Consider the following 15,086-nt stretch of genomic DNA (forward strand, 5'->3'; position numbering starts at 1 on the left):
GTACTCGCGAGGAGGGCTCTCCAGCCAGACGGATGGGGTGAAGTTAAACAGGACAGACGAGCCCTAGATGGAAATAAATATTCCTAGTGCAAACAATACTCTTCAAGCACATTTTCCCTCCTTAACGAAACCCAGCTCCCTGTACTATGTTGGCGCGTGACAGCACCCGTTACCACACGCGCACACATGAACCCGAGCTCGTCTCTCCTCACAGTCCCCCGAGCTCCGCTGCCCCCGTCCGCCGTTACAGAGCAACAAAAATACACACACTGCACACACATACCGCAAAGACTGCAGCGGGAACGAAGACTAGAAGCCGGAAATGAGGGTTTCACTTCGGCGAGGGTGACAGAGAGCGCCAGCCAGGACTTGCCTCCGTCCCCCGGGGGAACGCATTCCAGGCGCACCTGACGGCTCCGGAGACAGCGGCGCAGCCTCACTGGTCGGGCGTTGGTCGGAAGAGAAAAATCGCATTCTCTAAAAACCTTTCACAGCAGCAGATTTTTATTAAACGCGGACTAATATCTTTATGAAACATTTCCCGTTCATCAAAATGAACTGTGTCTCCAAGAGACAGATAGATGGACGCTTTGAGACACAGCACAGTGGAACACGCTCATCAATTCGTGTAAAATATCCTTTATTGGCAACCAGGATTATGAGGGGAGTAATTTTGGCAGAAGTGATCCTTTAAGTCGCATGAGGAGTCCAAAATACACAATGCTACGTGTAAGTTGCACGCAGTCACTCTGGATGTTGCACATTTAACTTCTAACCCAAAATGAACTTTTGTCTACATTTGGATGTTGCATACCATTCTTTGGTCATGACCGCCTCTTGTGCATCCAGGCTGCAAATAATCCCAAAACGTCATCAGCATAACATGGAGGCCACAAGCGTCGCTGCTGATGTCAATGGACAAAGAAGCTTTGATTATTGTGGGACAGTGTGTCATGACTGTGTGGCCACACTGGTCTGTGAAGGAAGGCCGCAGCGATATCTTTAAAGCCAGGGCAGGCCCACTGCTCCAGCAGGCTCACTCGGAGTCTCTAGATGTTTGCCAGGCCGGCTTGTGAAGGCTCCCACAGAAACACAAGGAGATTCTAAACAAGGCTGCCAGGGCCAACACGACTTGAATACCAACAAGCCTACTGCGACAAGGCCCACAGAATTTCAACAAGCCTACCAGAACCCCTGGTGAATTTCAACAAAGTCTTACGTGCGGCACTGAAAGAACTTCAAGATGCCTTCCTGACTTAGGAACACAGAATAGAAGCAATCCTGCTGATACAAGCAGGAAACTTCAGCAGTCCCGACAGCAGAACCAGGAATTGTAGCCATCTTGCTAAAACGGCCATCAGAAAAGTTCACAAATACCACATGAACAACCAATGAATTTCAGTATGCTTGCCAAGACCCTGCCAAAGCACAAAGACAAATGTTGAGCAAGTGTCTTAATCCAGCAACCAAAGAAATTATTTCACCAAGAATGGTGGGCAACAATCACAGTGTTTCAGCATATAAATATTTGCTTTCAACAACTTTAGAAACTTCTGCTAGTCCAATGAATCTACACACGTCCCTATTCAGACTTTAGTTTTAAGTGCACCATGTGCCACGCTGGTCCTTCAAAGACCCGCAGACAACTGAGTCTCTTGATGGACTGAAGAAAGTGACCTAAATTCTCAGCCATCACCCCAGCTGCAACAAAGGGCTCCAGATCTCCTAGCAATGGCTGTGTTTATTGTCCAATTTCCCTGAGGTGAACAACAATAGAAAAGGGAAAGATGTGTTCATTTGTCAAGTACATGTTGATTAAATCTCAGACCTTTTACCCTACTTAATATCAATTTTACACACTTTTCTTCATTTCAGACCAACCTCTCCTTCAGAGTGTGTGTGTATATATATATATATATATATATATATATATATATATATATGTTCATTCGTTTCCCCGTGGGGCTGGGTTCTCGCGCACTCCCGGAAAGAACAGATCGTCACCAAATCATTTCGTCAGGTTTCTTTCTTTATTACAGCATGCCAGTTAGAAAAAGCTCTACGCGTTTCAGTCCCACCAGGGACCTTGTTCACGAGACTGGTCTTTGGTCAAACTTTTTTTTGTGTTTGTTTTAAATCCACCTCTACAATCAACAGTGACATCACTTCCTATTCCGGAGCTAGGCATTCTGGTACATGAAGTTCAATCAGTTTTGGCTTCGAAGTTCATACTGTCCCCCATTAAATTAAATAAAACGAATACTGGGATTCAATCCCTTAAGTAAGGATGCAACATAGGTATATATGCATAATTACGACAACCTTCGTGAATAATGCAATAATATAACTGAAATTCTATTTCATTGGTTTGAAACTAACACCCTCTAGTGGGTCATCCTTTTTAACCTAAGTAATACACTCATAATTAATTTAACTGGGTGTCGAATTCGCCCTCTGGTGGGCCCTTATTAATAAAACATTGTTTTATAACTGAATTTCTTCCCAGTCTGTTTTTCGTTTCGATTCTTATTTTGGTTAAGATTAATACTGTTCTGCCCAGTGCTCCCGAATCTACCCAAACTGTGATGAAAATAAATAATCAAAAAATCAAAAAATAAACAATTAAAACAGCTGAAATTGCTGACAGTTACAGAGAATGTCACTCATCACCCAAACATCACGTACAGAAGGGCCAAAAACCTAAGAGATCAATTGGTCCATAGTCATTTTAGAAATCCTAAAAAACAAGACACTTGGCTCAAACCCAAAGGATTTTTTAAATGCACAAGCTGCAAAGTATGTACTATCGCACAAAACACTAAAGAAGTACTGATGGCAAACAAACGTACATGGCAAATTCAACAGCTGATCAACTGTAAGACCCAATTTGTAATCTACATCATAGAATGTCCATGCCCTATGAAATATGTGGGGAGTACAAAATGCGAATTGAAAAAACGCATCTTGGAACACGTAAGGGCCACCATTAACATCGACAGGAGCAATGCGGTGGCCAAACATATGGAGAAGGTACATAAAGGAAACTGGAAAGATCTGAGATTTTATGCCATCGAAGCAGTGGGGACACATCCCAGAGGAGGAGACCGTGAAAGAGTGATGAGGCAAAAAGAATCGAAGCACATCCTTAATTTCAGAACTTTGACCCCTGACGGTCTAAATCAAGACGAGGAACTCCACTACCATCTTTAAAATGCAGAACTATTTTTCAACATGAGTGACATTCTCTGTAACTGTCAGCAATTTCAGCTGTTTTAATTGTTTATTTTTTGATTTTTTGATTATTTATTTTCATCACAGTTTGGGTAGATTCGGGAGCACTGGGCAGAACAGTATTAATCTTAACCAAAATAAGAATCGAAACGAAAAACAGACTGGGAAGAAATTCAGTTATAAAACAATGTTTTATTAATAAGGGCCCACCAGAGGGCGAATTCGACACCCAGTTAAATTAATTATGAGTGTATTACTTAGGTTAAAAAGGATGACCCACTAGAGGGTGTTAGTTTCAAACCAATGAAATAGAATTTCAGTTATATTATTGCATTATTCACGAAGGTTGTCGTAATTATGCATATATACCTATGTTGCATCCTTACTTAAGGGATTGAATCCCAGTATTCGTTTTATTTAATTTAATGGGGGACAGTATGAACTTCGAAGCCAAAACTGATTGAACTTCATGTACCAGAATGCCTAGCTCCGGAATAGGAAGTGATGTCACTGTTGATTGTAGAGGTGGATTTAAAACAAACACAAAAAAAAGTTTGACCAAAGACCAGTCTCGTGAACAAGGTCCCTGGTGGGACTGAAACGCGTAGAGCTTTTTCTAACTGGCATGCTGTAATAAAGAAAGAAACCTGACGAAATGATTTGGTGACGATCTGTTCTTTCCGGGAGTGCGCGAGAACCCAGCCCCACGGGGAAACGAATGAACAATTAATCACGGCCTGACCCTGCCGTCTCTGAACGCACCGCCTGAGAGCGCCCTGTGATTTCCGAAGTGGGTCGCTTTGCAGAAAATTCACGTGGAAATCGGGTGAACGCCGGCTACAATACAAGGATTGCGGACAAAGGCTTGCCGAGATAAGCTGTAACGGGAGACGCGAGTCCGGAGGGAAACGTGGAGCCCGGGGAGGCTGAAATCGGTAAGCAAGCCACTTTGCATTGCTTTGTTACATACAATGTATCCAATCGAGGAACAATAGCCGGTTGGTCTTGATAGTGCATATTCCCCGCGATATACAAGAGTCAATCCTAGACTCGGAAACTATTTTCTTGGAAACAGCGGTATGCCAATATACACTAAGGCGGAAAGAACTAACCAGATAAGAAGATTGTCTTGATCCATAAACTCAGCATTAAATCAGTATCACTGGCCAGTTAAAGATGGATAAAAGAGCAGTTAACAGGAATGCACTCATTGACACGTTTTTCGATGAAGAAAATGTCACCAATACCGGCGAAGGAGCATCAAGTGGCTCTAACAAGCCTGACATTAAAAAGAAATTAAGAACATGGGAGAAACTGTCCAAAAAAGAAATAAACAAGTGGTGGGAGGTGGCGTCTCTAAAGAAATATCTTGAAGTCAAACGAGTGCCACGTGGACTTCGCATTGGCTTGATGCCCAATCATGTGGACACAAGTAATGAATTATTAAGTGAATGGGGCGAATTCATCTTAAAATCATCACTAGGATTGATGGAAATCTTAGTTAAACACATTGCCATTGCTTTAGAGAAGACCACCTCTCAATTAAAAGAAATCGAGAAAGAACTCGCAACTGCGGAGATGAACTCGGATTTAATTAAATTCAAAGAAGAATTGGAGCACTATATTGAAAAACATGAAGTTACTGTGCGAAGCAGAAAACAATCCAAATTTCAACGCGACAAGGAAGACTACTTGGAAGGCCGCATTTTTACCTATGCGAGGAAATACGACCGCTTCAAACAGTATGAAAAATCTGACATAGAAACAAATAGTAGCAGTCTGTCCTCACTCACATCAACGGACTTAAGTGACCTAGAGGGAGATCCAACTGAAGCAAGAACAAAGCGCTCTTTTTTAGGGGAAATGAGATTGGCCCTGCAACAAAAGAATTGGGAAAAGACAACGGGAGGACCATCCCCCAACAATCGAGGAAGAGGCAGGGGACGTGGCAACGCCCGCAGAAACCAACAAGGAGAGGCAAGCGAAAGTACAAAACAAAGTTTCAGCGCAAACCGAGTGGGAACGATGACACGGAGCATGCGACAGAAATGGACCTAAAAAATCTTGAGAATACTGTCACCAATGACATAAACGAACTACAAGTCATTAACCTCTCAAAAAAAGTCCTCACGGAAACTGAAATGGAACTCCTTAAACGTGGCCTCAACTTTTGTCCCACCAGTGGCCTAGATCTAGCGGAAACAAGAATAGATCTATACAAATTCATCAGAAAAATCAAACTAGCGAAACTGTTCACCGAAAACCCAAAAATGGCCAAACTCAGTGGTACCACTACAACACCGAACATGGATCTAATTGCACAGGACGCAGAACACTTCATCACCCTAATGGAATTGGATAAAAACCCTGAAGAAGAAAGAGGGGACCTACAGGCTTATTGTGACCAACTGGGAGCAGGAACCAGTCGGAAGAAATCGCAATCCAAATTCTATCCGCAATTGCCACACGGAAACAAAATTGATTTGTTTCACGAGTGTGTGATACGAGATCTTTATAAACTTAACCACTCAAAAAAACGAGATAATTTGACATGTGAAGAACGAAAAGCGCTGTCCATTCTAAAAAGTGATGATACCATCGAAATAAAAATGGCAGATAAGGGAGGAAACGTCATTGTTTTAGACAAAGAGGCTTACATGAAAGAAGCATACTCACAACTCAGAAATGAAGAATACTATGAAAAATTGAAAACTAACCCTACTAAGAAATGGAAAGAAGAACTGGATATGAAATTGGACACATGGAGCAAGCAGGGTTTATTGGATGAGGACGAAGCAAAATACCTTAGAACGGAATATCCCAAAATGGCCACAATTTATTTTCTGCCGAAAATACATAAGAACTCAAAACACCCTCCAGGCAGACCAATAATTTCAGCCAAGGATGCTTTATTGGAACCAATGGCCAACTTTCTAGATGTGTTCCTTTTACCATTTGTCAAGGGCCTCCCCTCATACCTTCAAGACACAGGAGATCTATTGAGACACTTATTAGATACCCCATGGCACCCGACATACAAACTCATTACGATGGATGTTATTTCATTATACTCTAACATCCAGAACGACATTGGACTTAACGCATGTAAACACTTCTTGTCGGAGAGAAACATTCATTTTTCCAACCACAACAAGATGTTGTTAGAAATGATCCAGATGTGCCTGGAACAGAACTCGTTCATGTTTGGAGAGGAAATATTTCGCCAACGCAAGGGTACTGCTATGGGATTTTCCTTCAGTCCATCATACGCCTGCCTAACCATGGGTCAATGGGAGAAAACATGGGCATGGAGCATGGAAAATGACATCTTTGTCAACAAAACCATAGCCTGGTTTAGATATATCGACGACTTGTTGATTGTCTGGGAAGGAACGGAGCAGGAATTTGCGGATTACTTTGAAATCTTGAATAATTCATATTTCAATTTGAAATTCACATACAACATCAGTGACCAAAGAGTGGTATTCCTAGACACTGAAATTTATATCTCGGAAAACACTGTCCACACTACCTTGCACCGCAAAAACACAGCGACCAATGCAGTTCTTCACGCTGGGAGTTTTCATCAAAAAAGTCTAATTGACAACATTCCTTACGGCGAGTTCCTGAGGATTAAAAGAATTTGCTCTAAAGAGGAGGAGTGGGTTAAACATCGAAATCAAGCCATTTCAAGATTCAAACAAAGAAATTACAGTACCAAGACGATTCAAACCTCATTGCTAAAAACGACTAATATCATCAGGCAGGACCTGTTGAAAGAAAAACCCAAAGAAACAAACGAAGAAAACAAAATAAGATTCATTACTACCCACTCCACGGAAAATTCAAAAGTGATGCAAATACTTCGCAAAAACTGGCATATCCTCCATATGGACACCACAACAGCTACTATAATGGGGGATCACCCAAACATCACGTACAGAAGGGCCAAAAACCTAAGAGATCAATTGGTCCATAGTCATTTTAGAAATCCTAAAAAACAAGACACTTGGCTCAAACCCAAAGGATTTTTTAAATGCACAAGCTGCAAAGTATGTACTATCGCACAAAACACTAAAGAAGTACTGATGGCAAACAAACGTACATGGCAAATTCAACAGCTGATCAACTGTAAGACCCAATTTGTAATCTACATCATAGAATGTCCATGCCCTATGAAATATGTGGGGAGTACAAAATGCGAATTGAAAAAACGCATCTTGGAACACGTAAGGGCCACCATTAACATCGACAGGAGCAATGCGGTGGCCAAACATATGGAGAAGGTACATAAAGGAAACTGGAAAGATCTGAGATTTTATGCCATCGAAGCAGTGGGGACACATCCCAGAGGAGGAGACCGTGAAAGAGTGATGAGGCAAAAAGAATCGAAGCACATCCTTAATTTCAGAACTTTGACCCCTGACGGTCTAAATCAAGACGAGGAACTCCACTACCATCTTTAAAATGCAGAACTATTTTTCAACATGAGTGACATTCTCTGTAACTGTCAGCAATTTCAGCTGTTTTAATTGTTTATTTTTTGATTTTTTGATTATTTATTTTCATCACAGTTTGGGTAGATTCGGGAGCACTGGGCAGAACAGTATTAATCTTAACCAAAATAAGAATCGAAACGAAAAACAGACTGGGAAGAAATTCAGTTATAAAACAATGTTTTATTAATAAGGGCCCACCAGAGGGCGAATTCGACACCCAGTTAAATTAATTATGAGTGTATTACTTAGGTTAAAAAGGATGACCCACTAGAGGGTGTTAGTTTCAAACCAATGAAATAGAATTTCAGTTATATTATTGCATTATTCACGAAGGTTGTCGTAATTATGCATATATACCTATGTTGCATCCTTACTTAAGGGATTGAATCCCAGTATTCGTTTTATTTAATTTAATGGGGGACAGTATGAACTTCGAAGCCAAAACTGATTGAACTTCATGTACCAGAATGCCTAGCTCCGGAATAGGAAGTGATGTCACTGTTGATTGTAGAGGTGGATTTAAAACAAACACAAAAAAAAGTTTGACCAAAGACCAGTCTCGTGAACAAGGTCCCTGGTGGGACTGAAACGCGTAGAGCTTTTTCTAACTGGCATGCTGTAATAAAGAAAGAAACCTGACGAAATGATTTGGTGACGATCTGTTCTTTCCGGGAGTGCGCGAGAACCCAGCCCCACGGGGAAACGAATGAACAATTAATCACGGCCTGACCCTGCCGTCTCTGAACGCACCGCCTGAGAGCGCCCTGTGATTTCCGAAGTGGGTCGCTTTGCAGAAAATATATATATATATATATATATATATATATATATATATATATATATATTAATATTATCTACTGGCGGTCGCCAGTAGATAGTTATAGTTACAACCTAGTTTCCATAGGAAATCTCAAAATTCTATTTTGAATAACTTTGGCGCCGGCTGACGAATCCTCGCAAAATTTTCAAAACTAATGGGGCGCTCCGTTCAGCTCCTACCCTGAAAGATTCGTCAAGCGGGGGTTGAGAAAAAGGGGGGTCCCAAAACGCGTTTTCCCCATGCATTTTTCCATAGGACCTTTAGTCGCAGCTACAGCCCGAACGGCTGAACAGAATTACGTGGAATTTGGCAGAGAGGTAGCCATAAGGTCAAGGAAGTGCCTTTTGCAGGTCTGGTCTAAATCTGTTCAGTATTTCCTGAGAAAATAGCATTTAAAAGCATATCAATATCTATACGCGCGCACCGTGCGTGCACCCTGCCGTGCGCGAGCGCAATTTTGATTGGTTGTTAGATGTCGGTAAACATTCGAATCGGTCGAAACCAGGAAGTGGCGGCCGCCATTTTGTCTCTCGCAGTCTGAGGGGGTGAAAAACAAAGGTGGAGAACGTGAAAAGGGGGCAGAGTGGACAGTTCCTGACCCCCTGACCCCCTAGCCTTGGTTTTTTTTTTTTTTTTTTAAATCGCGAGGTGCGCGCACCCTGCGCGCACCCTGCGTGCACTGCGAACCGTGGGTGCTCGGTGCGCAAAGCGCACCGTGCGCACACAGAGCGCGCACGGTGAAAAACCTGGAAAAAAAAATAAAAACATAACTTAGCATTTAAAAAACCGTACAAATTCACTGAAAAAAACCATAGGTTTCACACACGTTATAGTTACGAATTAGCATTTAAAAAAACCTTGCAAATTCACTTAAAAAAACATAGGTTTCACACACGTTATAGTTACGAATTAGCATTTAAAAAAACCTTGCAAATTCACTTAAAAAACATAGGTTTCACACATGTTATAGTTAGCTGGACATTTCACTCGTAAAAAACCAATGAAATTCCCCCGTTATAGTTACTGCAGGCAACTATAACTCACGCGACCGCAATCCTCTGCTGATGACGTCAGATATTACATCACTGATGACATATGTGTCTTTCTGAAAAATAAATATTTGTAATATATGTATAGCTAAAGATTAATGGAAGAAGACATGGGTAAATAAGTGTCTAAATACAGTGATGTAATATCTGACATCAGCAGAGGATTGCGGTCGCGTGAGTTATAGTTGCCTGCAGTAACTATAACGGGGGAATTTCATTGGTTTTTTACGAGTGAAATGTCCAGCTAACTAGAACATGTGTGAAACCTATGGTTTTTTAAGTGAATATATATATATATATATATATATATATATATATATATATATATATATATATATAGATAGATAGATAGAGGTGGTCTTAATGAATTGGCTCATGATTTTAGAACAGTGCCAAGCCTGCCCACTTGGGCCTGACTTTTCGTAACCGTGGTTTATTTGTATTGTTTGTACTATTTAGTCCATTGCGGTAATAGCCCACTGGGGCTGTCCAAGCTATGATAACAATGTACTGTCCGTGGCTCGAATTTCTTTATCTCATTAATTTTATTTAAAAAAATATGAATTGTTTGCCTTAAGCTTTCAAATGGGTACAATAATTACTGTATACAATTTACAAGCGGCGTTGAGGCATGAAACTGTGTGTATAACATACCGACTATCCATAGTTGTAACCATGAGCCGTTACATGAGCCAATTCCGTAGGGAACTACCAGTCTGTTTACACTATCTATGATTTTGTAGTTCATCACGTATCACGTAATCATTGTTTGTTTAAAAATGGCCAAAAACTTTATGCGAATTGTTAGTGAACAAGCCTGTTCCACAGGCGAAACGCGTCTAACGTTTGTGCTGACAGAATAAATCTATTGTGCGCAACAGACAAGGCGTCGACTTTCCTTTTTCTAAAAGGAATCTTTTGCTGAGATTTTCGGGCCGGGCTTTGGCGGTCCGTTCGTCGACGCGCCCTCTGTTCTGGAGGTGGTGAGCAGACCGGAGCACCTGGAGAAGGAATATATATATATATATATATATATATATATATATATATATATATATATATTTCACTGAAAAAAAAATAGGTTTCAGGCCTGATATAGTTAGGAATTAGCATTTAAAAAACCTTAGAAATTCACTGAAAAAACAATAGGCTTTAGGGGTGTTATGGTTAGCTGGACATTTCACTCGAACAAAACCATTGAAATTCCTCCGATAGAGTTAGTTGTACTTACTACATCTTGCGCACCCGCAATCCACTGCTGATGAGGTCACATATTACATCATTCATGACATGGTCAGTGACATCACTGACAACATCTCAAATAACATCACTGATGACATCACTGATGACATCATCCAGAGAATGTGGTTTTGTTCGTTATTTAAATATGTATTATATATATATATATATAGCAATTTTCATTGAAGAATGAGTGGATATATAAATATAAATATCTGGATGGAGGATTTAGTTGCAGTGTGATGGACTGCTTACTTGACTAATTTATAGTGTCTCACTAAATATATTGGATAGTGACTAAACTGTGTGAATATCTGTATCACTTTGTCAGTTGTTGTGTAAACTGCTACACTAGTTGGTTACTAGCTACGTGAAAGTCTATATTATTTATTGATAAGTTAACTGAGTATTTGTATGGGAGAGTGAATGTGTGTGTGGTTCGGTGGGGGGTGTGTGACTGCACAAAGATGTGTGAATAGTTGATTCAGTAGGTATATGAAGTTAAAACTACATGTTATAACAGTGTTTTGGGTGAGTGAATATCTTTATGGTTGTGGCGATGAGCAAATATATGTCTCAATGGTACATGTCCAACAAACTAGAAAAATAAAAACCAGTGTAAGTGTCATTTGTTGTATATGAATAAGTATACATAAGACTCAGTGATTGTATGAGTGACTGTATGGATAACTGTATAGTTGTAATAGTGATTTTAAAACACACTAAGTATGAGCTATTATCTATATGAATAGATGAAGTGGTGTTTTTATAAGTGTATAGCTAAGTAAAAGTAAGTATGATCCATTGTTTGCATAAGTGAGAAGGATGACTTCATAAGTGATTAGGATGTGTGCTGGTGTGTAATGTCGATATAGGTGTATAAGTATATTTGATAGTGTTCTATTGATCGTTGACAGCATGTACGAGTGAATCTATAGGTAAGTGATTAGATGTATGTATAGATCTAGGAATCACTGTGGGGGTGTGTAGAAACTTGTATTGGTGTGTCAATGGTTTTAAATCTGGCACTCTATTTTACAGTGAGTGATGAAAGGTTATACTAGTGTATGATGAGGTGTATCTGATTGTCACGTGGATGATGTCATCAGTGATGTCATCAGTGATGTAATTTGAGATGTCATCAGTGATGTCACTGACCATGTCATGAATGATGTAATATGTGACATCATCAGCAGTGGATTGCAGGCGCGCGAGATGTAATTAGTACAACTACCTATATCGGAGGAACTTCAATGGTTTTGTTCGAGTGAAATGTCCATCTAACTATAACATCCCTAAAACCTTTTGTTTTTTCAGTGAATATATATATATATATATATATATATATATATATATATATATATAAACAGACTACTAGTAGGATTGCATGGTGTGCTCTGTCGTAGGAAATTGACGCTCAAGGAGCAGAAGAGCAGTTTTAGTATCCACGTCCAAAGGGAGAAGGGACTCTTACTTCATATTAGCCAGGCCGTCTCTCTTTGGGCCCGTTAGGGCCTCGGGCTAGAATCCCTGGTCTTCAACTAGCAACTTCCATCACAAACTAAAGAGTGCCTCCAGTTTCAAAACCTACAGGAAATAATCTTCACCCACCCCCGAAAGGTTCTAGTAATACACAACAAACTTGCTAAATTAATATATGGCTGGGTTGCATACATGTATACACCAATCTAGCTGTAAAGACTTTAATGTAATGCGGTGCCAGAAACCAAAGGGTGTGAAATATGGTAGCAGTCATAGTTCTCAATGAAAACAAATTAAGAATAAAACTACACACAGTCCTGATAAACCACTATAGCAAGCGTGCAGAAGCTATCCCCGAAGTAGATATTTGCACTGCCTCTGAAAATGCTCCAGAGTCCATAACCCATATAATGTTTTTCTACCAGGCCTATGGTGGATTCGCAAGGGCAAGTGGATAGCTCCCCAGTGTAGAAAATTAGGTACCAACCGGTATATGAACACTTTCAGGATCCCTCAGTACAGACACCAACAGGCTTGTGGTACATAGTATTTCAACATTTTTTTTATATCGGTCTGGCGCAGTAAGGGTATGCAAGAGAGAGAAAATTAGTAATAACATATCCTTTCTGAAGGTAATATGCCTTTATTGTTCTATACTTGTTCTTGGGGGGCTGAAGGGCTGCTGGGCTTGTAAAAGTATAGCACAATTATGTTTTACAAAACTTTGATTATATTCTCACTTTGCTAAGTAGTCCTTTGTAAAAAAAATATATATATATGTATTTGTTTTTATACTTAAATTAATTGGTGTCGTTAGGTTCGACAGATAATGTATTTTACTGCCATTTTGTACCAAGCCAAGGTGGATTTCAAAAGTGGTAGTGGTCACTAAGTGTGTTTGCGTATACTACTCTTTATAATTTCTTAATATTTTATATTGACCAGTGTCTACTTACTGGCTATATAATGTCTTATGTATTTTGTTGCTAATTTGCACATGATACTTGGTTAGTTGAAAAATGGCAGCTGTGTACTCCGGTGGGGAGGGTACTGGTCGTTTCTTAAACTTGATGATTGACTGCATGACTCCCAACTCCAAAGAGTTTAAAGGAGCATTTTGAAAGAGGGAAACTTGAGGTTTAAGAATGCAGACTCAGACTTTTGAGTAGCCAGACACTAAACTACTAAGGGTTTATGCAAGTATTTTATTTCAAAACATATGTTTTATCTATTGATGTTCTAAAATAATTTTTTTATATTGATATGATGGTGTATGTTTCTATATGTACTTTTATGATCCTAGAGATAAAACAAAAAGTTATTATGATGATAAACCACTATAGATGTGGCTACATAAACCCCTTTTTTCCTTTTCTTTTTAAACTATGTAATTTTGCAAGCTGCAAATAATTAATTTCTCACAGGAAGTCGGTGACACCTTCCCAAGAATACTTTCAAGGACTTCACCGAAGGACAGACCCAGCAAGCAATCGTTCTAGATTACTTTCCTTCTGGTTTTGTCTTTAGGGTTCCAGGCCTCCAGTCCCTAGGGGTTTCCAGCCTCCCAATCCAATCAGTAGCCCACTGGTGGACCCTATAAAATATTTATGCAGACTGTCTACAAAGAGCGAATGCCATGGGGTGCTACTCTGTGGATCCAAACATACATTATCAAGTCTGCCTGTAATCAGTGCACAAAGTACGCCGCTCCTCTGGTGCTCTTGGAAAATGTAATGCACATTTATTCTGGCTGCTTTCAATCAGGGCATGAGTCAGGTGAGTGCTCTGTCGCTCCTGGGTGGACCCCGGTATGCAAAGTCTGAAATCTTCCAGGCATTGTCAATTCTTGCTGACTAAAGATTGATGGCAATTTTAAGCTTGGCATTAGGTCACAGCCACAACTGGTCATTTCACTCATTTATCATGGTCCTTTGTTTTAGAAGCCTGCTCACACTATTTACACCATGGTACCCTGGATCCCTGTAACCAGTGCATGCCCACAGAGTCCCCTATACCACTGCTGGATAGACTCATGAAAATGTACTGTGTGCATTTCGCCCAGGGGCGTAACAGAGGTCGCCGCAGCCCCCGCGGTGCAGAGGCCCCCGGGTTTCTGGTTTTGGAGGCCCCCCCCCTCCCCTCACGCCCCAAGCCATACCATTGCATGCCTTGCATATTGTGTGCAATGGAATAAGAAATAGTTAAAATCTTGGGAAAACACTCTGCTTTACCGAGCAGGCCGATGCAGGATAGGGCGTTGGGGGTGCAACCATTCAAGGGGCCCCCATAGAGCCCAAGATCAATGAATATCTGTGCGATGTGGGAGATGTCAGGGTCCCTCGTCACATTCAGCAGGGGGGCCCTATCATTTTGCGTTACGCCGCTGACCTTGCCATGTATGTAGATTCACAGTCACTCCTAAAACAGACTGCTTAGATCGTTTACAAAAGCTGAATGTGTACATTGCATGCTATGGGCCTGGACCTCTCCCGCTCCTGAGTGGCATTTCAGCCGGCAGCCTTTCACCAATGCATTCCAACGGGCTGCTCTGTGCTCACTCCTGGGAGGAAGCTATAGAGCTATCCTCGGGTTGCTTGTGACTAGTGTGCTCACGTGGGTTGCTCCTCTGTCACCAAAGAAGTGACTAAAGAGTAAGCACTAGGGCTGGGTCTCGTGTGCAGGTCTTTGGTTATTCCCCATTATTATGGAGGGGCTCCGATATGGAGATTATCTCCCATGACTGGCTGTGTGCATGCATGCCTGGAG

The 15,086-nt window shown here is 40.8% G+C and overlaps 1 protein-coding gene across 2 annotated transcripts in view; it reads right to left on the bottom strand.

The window, feature by feature from the left end:
- The window catches only part of C4_2H1orf21 (chromosome 4_2 C1orf21 homolog), a 341,397-nt gene that overhangs the window by 277,492 nt on the left and 48,819 nt on the right, over positions 1–15,086 (bottom strand). The window contains exon 1 of one of the 2 annotated variants that reach the window (XM_085601529.1): positions 284–345. The exons of the other annotated variant lie outside the window; for it this stretch is intronic. The gene's annotated coding sequence lies outside the window, so the exon portion shown is untranslated. Of the gene's footprint in view, positions 1–283; positions 346–15,086 lie in introns of those variants that run through there. 2 annotated transcript variants of the gene reach the window in all.

The sequence above is a fragment of the Triturus cristatus genome, chromosome 4_2 (genome assembly GCF_964204655.1).
Source record: "Triturus cristatus chromosome 4_2, aTriCri1.1, whole genome shotgun sequence".
NCBI lineage: Eukaryota > Metazoa > Chordata > Amphibia > Caudata > Salamandridae > Triturus > Triturus cristatus.